General features: G+C 39.7%; 1 protein-coding gene across 5 annotated transcripts in view; it reads right to left on the bottom strand.

Moving 5' to 3' along the window:
- The window catches only part of LOC135105129 (prostaglandin E2 receptor EP4 subtype-like), a 209,281-nt gene that overhangs the window by 131,046 nt on the left and 63,235 nt on the right, over positions 1-15,000 (bottom strand). For all 5 annotated transcript variants that reach the window (XM_064013155.1, XM_064013154.1, XM_064013159.1 and 2 more), the window contains exon 2: positions 6,906-6,929. The gene's annotated coding sequence lies outside the window, so the exon portion shown is untranslated. The remainder of the gene's footprint in view (positions 1-6,905; positions 6,930-15,000) is intronic.

Raw genomic sequence — 15,000 nt, 5'->3', positions numbered from 1 at the left:
TATCATTGTTATTATTATTACAAGTAGTAGTAGTAGTAGTAGTAGTAGTAGTAGAGCAATAGTACTACTAATAATAATAGTTAAACCAGCACTTTTTCCATTTTTTTTTCCCAAGTTACGAAAGCAAAACAAATTTTAAGCATTAGACCGCGAGTTTATTTAAATATTTTCCTGCTCTTTCGTCGCTGCGTTGTGGTGTGTTGCCGAGCGTGAAGACAATGAGGTGGCGGAGGCTGTCATAAGGAGGGAGTCAATGGGGAGGGGGGAAAGGTTTGCATATTATTATTATTGTTTTCACTCCTCCCTTTCTTTTCATTTCTGCCTTTTTATTACCATTCCTTTCACTACTCCCTTTTCTTAATTCCTTCCATTACTTCCTGTTTATTTCTCCTTGTTTATACTCTCTTCCTTTGTTCCTCTCTTCTATTATTCCCTTTCTTTATTACTCCTCTTCTTTGTAACTCCCTTTATTACTCCTTTCTTCCTTCCATTCCATTCTTACGGCACGGTGTCCGAGAGGGAGGAAGGAAGGAGAAAATGAAGAGGAAGAAGGAGGAAGGAAAGAGAAGAGGCGCTTTGAAGAGAATGACAAAAGACAGTCAATATTTTTAGCTTAAGAACTGATTTTTTTTTTTTTTTTTATTGTAATATCATGTTATTTTGTTCCGTGTGTGTGTGTGTGTAAAAGGAAAAGGAGTAGTGAAAGAGGTAAATGGGAGAGAGAGAGAGAGAGAGAGAGAGAGAGAGAGAGAGAGAGAGAGAGAGAGAGAGAGAGAGAGAGAGAGAGAGAGAGTTAATATCGAAGGTTTATTTAGGTTTTAGTTAAAATAAACTCTGCGCACAACACTCCCCTATTTCCACTAACTGTATGTATTGCCTGTTGACCCAAAACAAAACTGCTCGCTAAATTAGGACCGTCTGGGTGTTGCTTTATTTTTTAGGGGACTTTAAATTCAGAGTTGTGGGAGTTTTTTTTTTTTGTCTTTTTTTTTATAATGAGGAAAACAACAGGAGTGAAAGATTTAATGGTGATGGTGGTGGTGGTGGTGGTGATGATGATGATGATAGTAATGGTGTTGGTGGTGATGCTGTAGGTGTGGTAATGATAGTTAGTGATTATGATGATGATGAGAAGGGAAACAATAACAACAACAGCAACAACAACAACAACAACAACAACAACAACAACAAGGTTAAAATAAATGATGAGAAGGAAAGAAGAAAAGGGAAGGTGTTGATGACGAAGAAGAAGAAAAAAGAAGAAGAAGAAGAAGAAAAAAAGAAGAAAACTTGTAAGATTCTAGGAGGAGGAGGAGGAAAGGAAAGAGCTGAATAATTGAACACATGATAAAATACAAGAAAAGAAAAGAAAGACGAAAGAAAAATCACAAACAACAACAACAACAGCAAATAATAAATGAAGGAAGAAAAATGAATACAAATTGAAGAAAGAAAAACAATATATGTAAATAGAATGATAAATATAGTAAAGATAAGGGTAATGATAAGAGAATTGAGAATACTAAGAACAACAATGATAAGAAGAACATGGGCACCAACAATAAGAAGATTTTGCAACAGGAAAGAAATTGAAAGGGAGGAAAGGGAGGACAGGGAAACGTAACAAATAAATATGATAAGAACGATGATAAGAATAAGAATAATAAAGGTGAAAATAAGAAAAAAGCAAGAGTAAAAAGAGAAATGAGAGTAAGAAGGGAAAGAGAAGAAGAAGAAGAAAAAGTAACAATAAATATGATAAGAACGATGATAAGAATAAGAATAATAAAGATGAAAATAAGAAAAAAAGCAAGAGTAAAAAGGGAAATGAGAATAACGATGGGGAAAAGAGAAGAAGAAGAAGAAAAAAGAATGAATGAATGAATGATAAGGAGAGAGAAAGGAAAAGAAAATGAATCAGAACAACAGCAACAACAACAACCACAACAACAACAACAACAACAACAACAACAACAACAACAACAACAACAACAACAGAAGGAGAAGAAACAAGAACAAGAACAAGAACAATAACAACGACAACAAAACAATAATTATAATAACCAAACCATTAATTCTTTAACGCGTAATGAAACAACATCCACAAATTTGAAGCTAATGACATAAGGATCAAAACCTCGAAAACTTTATACAGCATTCACGCCCTAATGGTCTAATGGGTCGTAATGACAGTAGCAGGGAACATGTGTGGGAAATGGCGTGGAAGAGAGAGAGAGAGAGAGAGAGAGAGAGAGAGAGAGAGAGAGAGAGAGAGAGAGAGAGAGAGAGAGAGAGAGAGAGAGAGAGAGAGAGAGTACTTTTATCTACTTTCAAGGTCATTTTATCAAGAAATGTTCATGTTTAGCACAGATTAACCTCTCTCTCTCTCTCTCTCTCTCTCTCTCTCTCTCTCTCTCTCTCTCTCTCTCTCTCTCTCTCTCTCTCTCTCTCTCTAATACTTGTCCCCTCCCATTTATTCATCTTCCTTTTATTCCCCCTTTTCACTATTTCCTCTCCTTCCTTCTCTTCTTCCTTCTCTCCTCCCTTCTTCTTCAATTTTACTATATTACCACAATAAATGGAGGAGAGGGAGAGAGGAGAAAAATATGAAGGTGTAGAATAAATAAAATGAAGAGAAAAAGAAATAGAAGAAAGAGGAAGAATAGCAGGAGGAAGAAGAGGAGGACCAGGAGGAAAGAGATCTTGCGGTAATAGGAAAAAAAATAGAAAAAAATAAAATAAAGAGATAAAGGAGAGGAAGCAATGATGAAAAGGAGGGAAGCAAGGAGCGATAGATAATAATAATAAAGGTGGAAAATGAAGATGGATTCAGGAAAGTGGTTTAATAATTAGAAGAGAAAGGAAGGGCATGATAAAAATGGAATTGCCGAAGAGACGAAATAAAAGAAACAGGAAGAAGGAATTGAAAGAAGAGAGAAATGAGAGGCAATATTAATGATAAGGAAAAATGGAGAAGGAGAAAAGAGGAGTAAGGAAAGAATAAACAAAATGACAACATACATGAAGAAGTGGAAATGATAAAAAAGATAAAGAGAAGAGTAAAAAAGAGGAAAAAGGAGAGAGAGAGAGAGAGAGAGAGAGAGAGAGAGAGAGAGAGAGAGAGAGAGAGAGAGAGAGAGAGAGAGAGATTTAAAGCCAAGGTAGGTATTTCAGTGGTGGGAAGTAAGAAAGTGCAGCAGAAAAGAGATTAGAAGATAGCAAATGTAAGGTGTTTTGACCCCAGAGAGAGAGAGAGAGAGAGAGAGAGAGAGAGAGAGAGAGAGAGAGAGAGAGAGAGAGAGAGAGAGAGAGAGAGAGAGAGAGAGAGAGAGAGAGAGAGACTACACGAGTGAAGGTGAAAGGGAAATGAACAAACGCGAGGAAGATTGAGAACGGAAGAGGAAGAAGAAGAAGAAGAAGAAGAAGAGGAGAAGGAGGAGGAGGAGGAGGTAAAAACGCGTAGTAGAGACGTAAATTGAAAGCAAGGAGTGAGGAAGGAGGCCACGAAAGGAGAGAGGAGGAGGAGAAGAGGAAGAGGAGGAGGAGGGAAAGAAATAGAGAGAGAGAGGTGGAGAGAGGAGAAAAAGGAGAAAGGGAAGAAGAGAGAGCAAGGGTACGAAACCAGTTCAAGTGAGTGAAAGAGAGAATTAGGTGGAATGTGAAGGAAAGGGAAAGGATGATGACAATTGTGATGATGGTGATGGTGATAGTGATGGTGGTGGTAGTGGTGGTGGTGATTGTGAGATGATAGTGACGATGGAATTGTGATAGCTGGTGTTACTGCTATTACTACTACTACTACTACTACTACTACTACTACTACTACTACTACTACTACTACTACTACTACTACCACTACCACCACCACGAAACAAGAGCAAGAATGAAGAATAAAACCATTACGTAATTTCTCGCAACACTTACACCCCAACACTTCAATTCAATTAACTTCAGCGTGACGTCACCAGCGCCACCGTGATGCAACGGAACGTGACGTGACGTGTACGGGCGGCCCTGAGTGACGCTGTGTGTGTGTGTGTGTGTGTGTGTAAGGGTGTGGCTGGTCAGAGAGAGAGAGAGAGAGAGAGAGAGAGAGAGAGAGAGAGAGAGAGAGAGAGAGAGAGAGAGAGAGAGAGAGAGACTAAGGGCAGTTTATCAGCAATTATAATGTAACACCTGCCTTTCACCTTGACACACCTGGCTGACACCTTCAGTATTGATAGTTAGACAACACCTGTAGCCTTGTAGTGTGTCTGTCTGTGTGTCTGTCTGTATGTCTGTCTGTCTGTGCACAATGTTACCACGTTACCTTGTACCTGAGGAATGTGGGAGTAAAGAGGTACATTGAACAGGTAATGAGCAGGTGGGAGGAGGTGTTGATGAGGCAATAGTGTGTTACCTGAGTCATCACCTTCTTTACCTGTCATTAGTGTGGCTCACCTCACACACACACACACACACACACACACACACACACACACACACACACACACACACACACACGTTACGTCAATAGTATCACCTCCACTCTTTGTCTAATAATATCTGTAATACCTGCACGGGGTCGTCATGGTGCTGGTATGTTGCTAATTGGTTAATTGTCTCCCGTCACTCAGCTGGAGTTTACAAGGCGTGGTGGGTGGTGGTGGGGGTGGTGGTGTTCTTTTGTCAGTGGTGTCGGTGAAGTTAACTCTCTTGTCCCGTGTCTAATTGTACTTTATGAGTGTAGCGTGTTATTGTATTAGTCATCTAGCGTGGCAGTGTGAAGGTAGTTTAGTATTGTTAGCAAAGACGGATGAATAAGTACAGTGATAGATATGAGGGGAGATCAAATGAAAAGAATAGATAAAATTAAAAAGATGAATTGCACCTTTTAAATGAAGTTCGCAATGATGTAAGTTTTTTTTTTTTAATGATGGTAAGCTTAGCAACGATAGATAAACAGATCCATAGACAGATATTAGGGAGGATGAAACAAACGGGAACAGATAAAATTCAAAGAAAAATCCCAGTGTTAGTCTTTGTGCCAAGTTGAATGAGAAAAATTGTTTGCCATAAAAAAAAAAAAAAGGTGTAGATTTGTGAACAGAGTGAAAATGTGGAAGGAAATAGACCAGTAAAATCAAAGGAGTAAATATTTCTGATCTCTGTAGTGATACTTTACAACAACGCTATTTTCTTCTTCAGCAAATCGCTTGAGGAAAACACTTGCCCGGAATGTGGATCGTGAAATCGAGGTAAATTTTCTTTTCTTTTCATTTACTTATTTGATTTTATTTACTTTACCTATTTATTAATGAGGACCAGAGTAGACAAAATGCCCTTCTTCCTTCTTTCCTTCATTTGACGTGAGATTCAAGCATATCCCTCCTTCCTTTCTGTCATTCGCGGTCAGACAGGAGCATCAGACAGGAGCAATCACGAAGACAAAAACTCGATGGCATGTTCCTCCACTCCTTCAAAGCACTGGTTAAGACAGAAAGGGATTCACCAGACACCATTCTCTCTCCTTCATTCTAAGAGACACTCGACCAAACACAACATCACTTCCCACATTCATGAAGACAAAACTCAATTAGAACGTCCTTCCCTCCTTCACTTGAGATCGGAAGAATGTAGGAAGACAGAAGACAAAACAAAAAACAGACCACCACGCCCTCATTCCCTCATTCCCTCATTCCCTCCTTCCCTACTACACAGGGAGCCCTACACACTACAAAGGAACCATTAATCCACGTAAATAATGCTTTAATAAACGCCTAAAGGGGAATATATATAGGGCGGGAACACGTGAGGCGGAGGAGTACCTGACGGGAGTTCCCCAAGGAGTTACTAGGGAAAGAAGAAGAGGCCTTTTATAAACTCTTACTTTCCTGCCAGTTAAGGAGATTCGCGCCTCCTTCAGGATGTGTGTTGTAGGAATATGAACAAGTGATTAATGAAGGGCTTTAGGGAATGTGCATAGAGGGTGAGAAGAGAGAAGTGTGGTGTAGAGGGTGGTGGTTGTGGTGGTGGTGGTGGTTGTGAAATTATTGGAATAGTATTACTGCTGCTACAACAACAACAACAACAACTATTACTACTACTACTACTACTACTACTACTACTACTACTACTACTACTACTACTACTGCTACTGGCGATGTTAATGATAGGCTTTTAACAGTACCATAGAAGTATTAGTAGTAGTAGTAGTAGTAGTAGTAGTAGTAGCGCAGAAGAGGAAAAAGTCTAGTAACAGTTAACACACACACACACACACACACACACACACAGCTAATCAACACATCCCCAAACTCTTAATGACGTCAGAATCTCTCCTGTGACGTGACGCAGGCGAGGACCAATCAGAGGCAAGTAGGTTGAGCTGTTCACCAATCAGAGGCCAGTAACTATCAAAACACTGGCTAGGGTTAATGACAGGTTGTTCCAAGGCTGTTAGGGGGAAGGGATGGAGGTGGGAGGGTGGGAGGGAGGGATGGGGAAAGGAAGGACGAGGATGGGTGGGAGAATGGGAAGAAAATACAGAGGGAGATGAAGAAGAGATAGGATTAATGGAGGAGAGGTGGAGATAGGGAAGGAAGGAAAGAAGGAAGGAGGAAGAAAAGTTAAAAAGAAAGAGAGGAATAAGGGAAGATAGGAAGATAGGGAGATGTATAGAAGGAGAGGGAGGGAAGGAAGGAAGGTAGGAAAGGAAAGAAGGAAGGAAGGAAGGAAGAGCGAAAGAAGTAAAGAGTAAATAATCAAGGATGCTGGAGGTAAAGAAGAAATGGAAATATAGGAGCGAGAGAGAGAGAGAGAGAGAGAGAGAGAGAGAGAGAGAGAGAGAGAGAGAGAGAGAGAGAGAGAAACCAACAACCGGAAAAAAGACTCCCAAAAAATAACAAAGACGTTCCTTTACTCACAATTCTTGACCCGCATCAACTGAACTGAAAACAAACAAACAAATAAACAAACAGACAAATAAACAAACAGGCAAGTAAACAAACCTGCATATAAACAAAACAAACAAGTAAACAAACAGGGAAATAAACAAACAGACAAATAAACAAGGTGGCAAATAAAGAAATAGATAAATAAATTAACATACAAGTAAACAAACATACATACAAATAAACAAAGAGACAAACACAAGTACAAGCAAACAAACATGTAAATAAATTAAAATGCAAATAATTAAGTAGAAATAGACACATGAATGAAAGAAAACAAGTAAAAGAAAGAGAGAGAGAGAGAGAGAGAGAGAGAGAGAGAGAGAGAGAGAGAGAGAGAGAGAGAGAGAGAGAGAGAGAGAGAGAAACCAATGAATGAACGAACGCACGATAAACAATAACAAAATTAACAAACAAAAAGAAGTCGACTACCCGCTACTTTTACTTAGAATGGAACGCTCTACTCACAAATAAAACAAACAAACAAACACACGAACAATGAAACAGTACAATGAACGCGACAAGTAATGTGTGTGTGTGTGTGTGTGTGTGTGTGTGTGTGTGTGTGTGTGTGTGTGTGTGTGTGTGTGTGTGTGTGTGATCTCGTTTGTCCGGTTGCTATCACCCACATCTTTACTTCATTAATTCCATTCCCTTTTTTTATTCACGTGTCTCTTGCCCCGCCCTTCCTTTCTGCCTTCCCTCCATCCCTCCATCCGGCACTGTCTTTTGTCCATTCCCCTCCCTCTCCTTTCCTCTCCCTCTCCCTCTCCCTCCCTCCCCTTTCACTTTTCAGTCCCTCCCACTCTCTTTCTAAGCCTTTTCTTATCTTTTCTCTATCTCCTGATCTCTTCTTTCATCCTCCTCTCCGTTTCTTCCTCCTTTCTTCTCTCTGTCCTTCCTTCTCTCCTCTTCTCCAGTCCTTCCTTCCTTACAAATTCAAGTTTTTTTTTTTTATCTTTACCTCTCTTTCTCTCTCTTCCTTCTCTCCATTCTTCTCTCCCTCCTTCCTTCCCTCCTGTCATTCCTCCCTTTCTCACTTCTGCAGTTCCTTCTTGCTAACTTTAACACTTTACTTATCTTCAATTGTCTTTCCAACCCCCCCCTCTCTCTCTCTCTCTCTCTCTCTCTCTCTCTCTCTCTCTCTCTGATCTTCGGACGCGGTGGTGTGGTGGTGTGGATTCGCTCCTGATAATACTCGCAAATTACCAAGAATCTAAATGACTAAGGTATGGTCTAAGAAGATCTAACGGTGCATGAAGATACCTAGATATCGTTGAGCCTGGGAAAAGTGCTTAAGGGTTTTTGGACTTAGATATAATTTAAGGCAAAACATTGAGGCCTTATACAGAACCCTCCCTCGACCGAGTGTCCCATTTTCTGCGCATGCGCAGTAGCCCTGAACAAGGTAACCAGCACTTATAAAGAACACCCTTTATACCAAATGCACTACCAAACCACCGTTCAACCAGCACTTTGACCATCCTACAATTGATCACACACTGCTCAGAAGCGATCCCCTGGTTGGCCATGGCTGAGGCAAACCCTGTAGAGCGAGACCTGTCACCATCTCGCCAACCACTAACACGAGAAAATTTAGAAAAAAAACAACAAGACAGAGCTTCAGAAACAATGCCGAAAAATGGGACTGAATAGAGTATGGGTAAAAAAAGATCAACTTATCTCCATGATACTCCAGAATTCCCAGCCAGCTACTCCACCTGATGCTGGACATCTGGCAACACCTGCACCTGCCTTGTCGCTGCCCGCTGATACCGCTTGTCTGATACGCCCTGACTACACTTCACCACAGCTACTGAATATGGAACGTGTTCAATCCGCGCACACTGGCGCAGCCCAACAGCAGCATCCTGAGACTGCTGATTCTTCACTCACTGACAATGCTTTTCTGCTGCACCCTGACAACGTTCCATTGGTGACACCAGCCGTAGAAGCAACGCATCAGAGCATTGCTCAACCACTGCAGACTAGTGCCGAACAGCTTCTACACCGGGACTCCACTCAGCTGCTCCTAAACCCTGATGACGTTGAGCAGCCCTCTTCTTCACCGCTCCTGAGCATCTCGACTCTACTCTCCTCCCCTGAGTCCTTCCCCTCGGCCCAGCAGTCCCGTACAAGCGCAACTCACTAGCTTGACACATCGCTCAAGGGAAGACGACGCTGTGACTCAAAACAATGCACGTGCGATACAGAAAATAACGTCTGACTTGGAAAAATTAAAAGAAAAGTTGACCACAAAAGATATGGAAATTGATGTATTAAACACTGAAGTGAAAACAGCTTACTCAGTAATTGATCAATTACAACAGAAAATTTGTAACCTAGAAAATATAATAGCTAACAAACCACCCCCTCACCAACAGGCAGAGACTGACTCCTCCCCAAACCTCCCTCAGAAAATTCCTTCTTCTAGGAGATGAAAATTGGACGGAGGCTAAGGTCTCGGATTTAAATAAGAATGTGTCTATAAGAACTATTAAGGGTGCTAATACTGATCTTCTCAGGTGCTGGGTGTCCGAGAAACTTAACTGGATCCCAAGTAAATGTGTCATCTATTGTGGTTTACAAGATATCATTAATAACACTGCACCTGAAATTATTCTTGATAATTTCACTTCTCTAAGTATGCTGAATTGAAAGACAAAAATAATGATATGGATATCTATGTATGTCAACTAGCACCAACACTATTGTCACAGGATACACAGGCGAAAATTGGAGATTTTAATGAACATCTGAGAATTTGGTGTGATTTAAACAACATATCCGTGATTAAAACAGAGCCGGTATTCAAACTGGGCACAGGTGAGGTCGATGACATGTGTTATGACATGGAGGGGGTCACACCTGGATCCATTTTGAATAGAATAGGCATCATTTCGTTTGCTGACTTTTGTTACTAAACAATGCCCACATTTCAGTATTTGCAAGGATATAGAGAGACTTAAGAATACACCCGCAAAATGCATTGACATCCCCAATTTTCACCAATAATCAACACAACAGAAACATAAACCATACATACCTCCCAAGTAATAATACAGACCACCATTATAACAACTCTCATTCAGCTGAAGGCGGCCCCGCTAGACAGATCCAAGGACACTTGGGCCGCGGTGGTGCGGCGCAACAACGCTCGCCCACCTGCCAATAATACCCCCACACTACCAAGGAAAAGTCACAACCCACACCACTTACGACACAGGACACCTATACATAACAGCTTCAGTAGATTACACGAAACACATGTTGATAATCACAATATAAATAATTTCAACAGCCGCAATAGAGCCAAGTACAACAACCCCAGCCAAAAATACGGTAATAACTATATGAAGAAAGTTGGTTGCTATAACTGTGGTGAGTTTAATCACAGACAATCTACATGTAGATTTGATCATAAATTACAATGTGGCAAGTGTAATTCTTTAGGGCACAAGAGTCGTCTATGTTACCTATTATTCTACATAGGGGTGTGGCGAAGAAGAACCTTGCCGGATGTTTTAAGAATAGAAAGGACTCATTAGTGATTGAGCATATCAATGCTCAATCCCTTATTTCTAGTCTGGATGAGGTCAAGCTGCTAATACAGGAAGAATATAGATGTTTTATGCATAACTGAAACATGGCTTCTTCCACACACCCCGGATCACCTTATAAATATATCTGATTTTAATGTTTTTAGATGTGATAATGGACGTGGTGCTGGAGCATGTATTTACGTAAGAGACACACTGAAATCTAATGTATTATCTCTTGATATAGTTAGACCACCCGGTATTGAGGATGTGTGGGTAACTGTGCAGTGCCGCAAACTGCCCTCCATTATGGTCGGCTGTATGTATAGACACCCTAAGGCATTAGCTGTGTCCTACGAGTATATAGAAGATGTTTTTAGGTTTTTTAATTGTCAAAAAGAAGTCTCTTTTTATTCTCGGTGATTTTAATGATAATATAATTTTAAAAGATAGCAGATTAAATAGACTAATAAAGAATAACAAGCTTGCTCAGATAATAGACAAACCGACTCGCATTACCGCTACCTCGTCAACACTCTTAGATTTAGTTATAACTAATAAACCTGAAATGATCTTAACACACAGTACTGTCCCACAAATTGTTGCAGACCATGATCTTGTCAGCGTGCAAGTAAATATAAGCAAACCCAAACGTAGGCCTGATATTAAGACGTTTCGTCAGCTTGGAAAATACAGTCAAGAAACCTTTTCTACATTATTAATGCAGAATTCACCAGCCATGAATGAAATGTTTTTAACCGACGATGTCAATGACCAGGTCAGAATTTTTAATGACGTTTTTACTAAAACTTTAAACGCTTGTGCTCCTTTTGTAACAAAAGTAATCCGCAGACCACCTGCACCTTGGATGACTGATGACATCCGACGCGCTATTCTAATCAGGAACAATGTTAGAAGTGAATTTAAAAAATACCGTCACAACGTAACATTGCAAGACGAATACAAGAGAGAGAAAAAGCTGGTCACTGTACTTATAAAAAATGCTATAAATTCCTATTATAATAAGCAATTGCAATACCAAAGAGGGAACACTGCTAGAACTTGGAAACTCATCAGAGAAATTGTTCCTGATAAGAAAAGCAATACCAATGTACATCCATATGACGACTGTGGAGATAAAGCAGATGAATTTAATTCGCACTTTGTGAACGTAGGAAAATTTACATATGAAAAAACTCAACAGACTCTACACAATGATAATTATGTATCACCACTTGACACTGATGTTGCTCTTTTCAACACAAATAATTTTAGACCCTCAGCCTGTCGACGTGAGTACTGTTATACTTACTGTTAAAGCTTTAAATGATACTAGGTCTGTTGGTTCAGATGGCATACCATTGGAAATTTATCCGTGATGCTTTACATGTTGTTGCACAATATTTGACTTGTATTATAAATACGTCCATAGTTACCGGTGTGTTTCCTGACGCCTGGAAGCATGCAATAGTAGTACCAATCTTTAAAAATGGAGATGTTGATAATGTTAGTAATTATCGGCCAATCTCACTTCTCCCCAATTTTATCTAAGATACTAGAAAAAATTATTGCAAATCAATTGGCAAATTACTTAGAGGACAAAAAACTTTTATCCAACAGCCCAGCATGGTTTCAGGGCGTCATCTGTCTACTGAGACAGCATTGACAGTGATTACTGATAAAATATATAAAAATATGGACCAGAAAAAAAATATCTTTACTTACTCTATGTGATCTGTCTAAAGCATTCGACAGTGTTAATCATAACATTCTGATACAAAAATGTGTTCAGCTCAAAATTGATCCCTTGTGGTTTAGCAGCTACCTGAAAAATAGAACTCAGTCAGTACGTGTAAAGAATTCAACATCAAGAAAAAAAGTATACATTTTGGAGTTCCACAAGGGTCAGTTTTGGGCCCAATTCTATTCAACATCTTTTGTCAACGACTTGATTGTAAAAGGTTAAATAATTGTCTCGTGGTACAATACGCCGACGACACACAGTTTCTGCACTCCAGCTACACTAATGAACTACCTCGTCTAATCAGGGACACTGAAGCAACCATAAAGTGTATAAAGAATTATTTTCTCACTAATGGTTTAATGTTGAATACAGGTAAAACCCAATGTATCCTCATTGGAAACAGACAACTTCTGGCACAGGTTCCTCCTAATATTGTGATACAAATAGATGGGGACACCATCATCCCAAGTAATTATGTTAAAAATCTAGGTGTGTACATGGACCGTTTTATGCTCTTTGATAAACACACCTGATGAAATGAGTAAAAAAGTAGTCGGTTTATTAATGTTTTTTAAGCCGTATAAGTAAGAGTCTTGACAAAACCCTCCAGAATACTTGTTGTGCAGACAATTATACTCAGTTTGATTAACTATTGCATCAGAATATGGGGCACCACAAACTTAACAGTAATAAATAAGACTCAAAAACTACAAAATTTTGCCGCAAAACTCGCTATGGGAGGTGCAAGAAAATTCGATCATGCTTCACCAATAATACAAAAACTTGGGTGGCTAAAAATTATCGAAAAGTATAAACTGGAGATGTGTACCACAGTTTTTAAGATACTAAATGGTTTTTCATCCAGATTGGTATAAGAAATTTTTAACTGTTCATTGAAACAACAGATAGTTTCAACACGGACAGCAGAGTTGCTTATTTATACCAAAGACTCGAACAGATACCGGTGCCAGAAGTTTTGGATGTGACAGGCCCAAAAAATGTGGAACAGTCTGCCTTCTGATGTTACTATGGCTGTCTCTGTGTCCAGTTTTAAAAATAGACTCACTCGATATCTTTTAAAATAGTGTTTTTAATATTACTATGTTTTTAGTTTCTACATTTATTCCATTTTATATTATGACTTCAATTTACTTTTCCTATATGAATAGTTTTAATATGTAGACACAACCAACCATATGGTTCTAGGTTAGAGTATAAAAATACTACTATACCCAATCGTTCCTCACACTATGTAAAATGAATAACCACTGTTCAAGTGGAAATAAAGTTATTATTATTATTATTATTACTCTCTCTCTCTCTCTCTCTCTCCTCTCTCTCTCTCTCTCTCTCTCTCTCTCTCTCCTCTCTCTCTCTCTCTCTCTCTCTCTCTCTCTCCTCTCTCTCTCTCTCTCATCTCTCTCTCTCTCTCTCTCTCTCGCTCTCGTTCTGTAAACATTTGAAGGTATGGGGAAGGTTTTTCATAGGAGACTTCATGACTTCGCCTTCCCTGTGGGCCTCCTGCTGTCTAGGGAGAGGGGGGGGTTAAAGGTACTGTGTGTGTGTGTGTGTGTGTGTGTGTGTGTGTGTGTGTGTGTGTGGATGGGTGGATGGGTGGGTGGGTGGATGTTGTTGTTGTTGTTGGTTAATGTTTGTGTCTTGTCATTTTTGTTCTGTTGTGTGAGTTTGTTGTTGTTGTTGTCGTTGTTGTTGTTGTTGTTGTTGTCGTTTTTGTTGTTGTTGTTGTTGTTGTTATTGTTGTTGTTGTTGTTGTTGTTCTTGTTATGTTTACTTTTGTGGTTATTCTTACCTTCTTCATCTCCTCCTCCTCCTCCTCCTCCTCCTCCTCCTCCTCCTCCTCCTCCTCCTCCTCCTCCTCCTCTTCCTCCTCCTCTTCCCTCAATCCTTCTTCTTTTGAACTGCATGAGGTGAAATATGACACAATATTTTTATCTTCTTTAAGTTCAAGGTCTCTTCTTTGGCACTTGGATTTGAAAGAGGAGGAGGAGGAGGAGGGAGGAGGAGGAGAGGAGAAAAAGGAAGAAGAGTAAGTGAATAAAAAGTGAGAGAAAAGAGAGAGATAGTAAAAAGGAAGAAGAGAAAACAAGAGGAAGAAGAGAATGATATGGAAAAAAGAAGTGAAGGAAGAAAAGAAGAAGAAAGAGGAGAAAGAGAAAAAGAAAAAGAAAGATAAATAGATGAATAAGAAGAAGAGACAGAAGTTAGAGAGAGAGAGAGAGAGAGAGAGAGAGAGAAAGAGAGAGAGAGAGAGAGAGAGAGAGAAGAGAGAGAGAGAGAGAGAGAGAGAGAGGAAAAGATGGAGAGGAGAAAAGGAGAAAGATAAATGGAAGAATAAGAAGAATTAGAAAGTGCAATATGAAGAGGAACAAGTTGAGAAAGATGAAAGGGAGGAGAAGGAGGAGGAGGAGGAGGAGGAGGAGGAGGAGGAGGAGGAGGAGGAGGAGGAGGAGGAGGAGGTAGTGGAAGGTGGTGGTGGAGTAAGAAGAGAAAAAGAGAAAGATAAATAGAGGAATAAGGAGAATAAAAATAATCTGTATTGAGTCTAATGACATTTTATTTTTCTATTGTTTTCCTTCATTCCCTCTTTCCTCTCTTCCTCTTTCATACCCTTCCTTCTCTTTCTCTTTTCCTTCCATTTCCTCCTATCTTACCTCTTTCCTTTCATAATTATCCCCTTCCTACTTTACTCTTCTTTTTTTCTCTTCCCTTCCTTCGTCCCCATTTCCTTCCTTACCCCTTTCCTTTCCAATTCCCAGTTCCCATT

The sequence above is a fragment of the Scylla paramamosain genome, chromosome 11 (assembly GCF_035594125.1).
Source record: "Scylla paramamosain isolate STU-SP2022 chromosome 11, ASM3559412v1, whole genome shotgun sequence".
NCBI lineage: Eukaryota > Metazoa > Arthropoda > Malacostraca > Decapoda > Portunidae > Scylla > Scylla paramamosain.
Note: the sequence above shows the minus strand (reverse complement) of the source record. Positions and strands in the feature narration are given on the sequence as shown.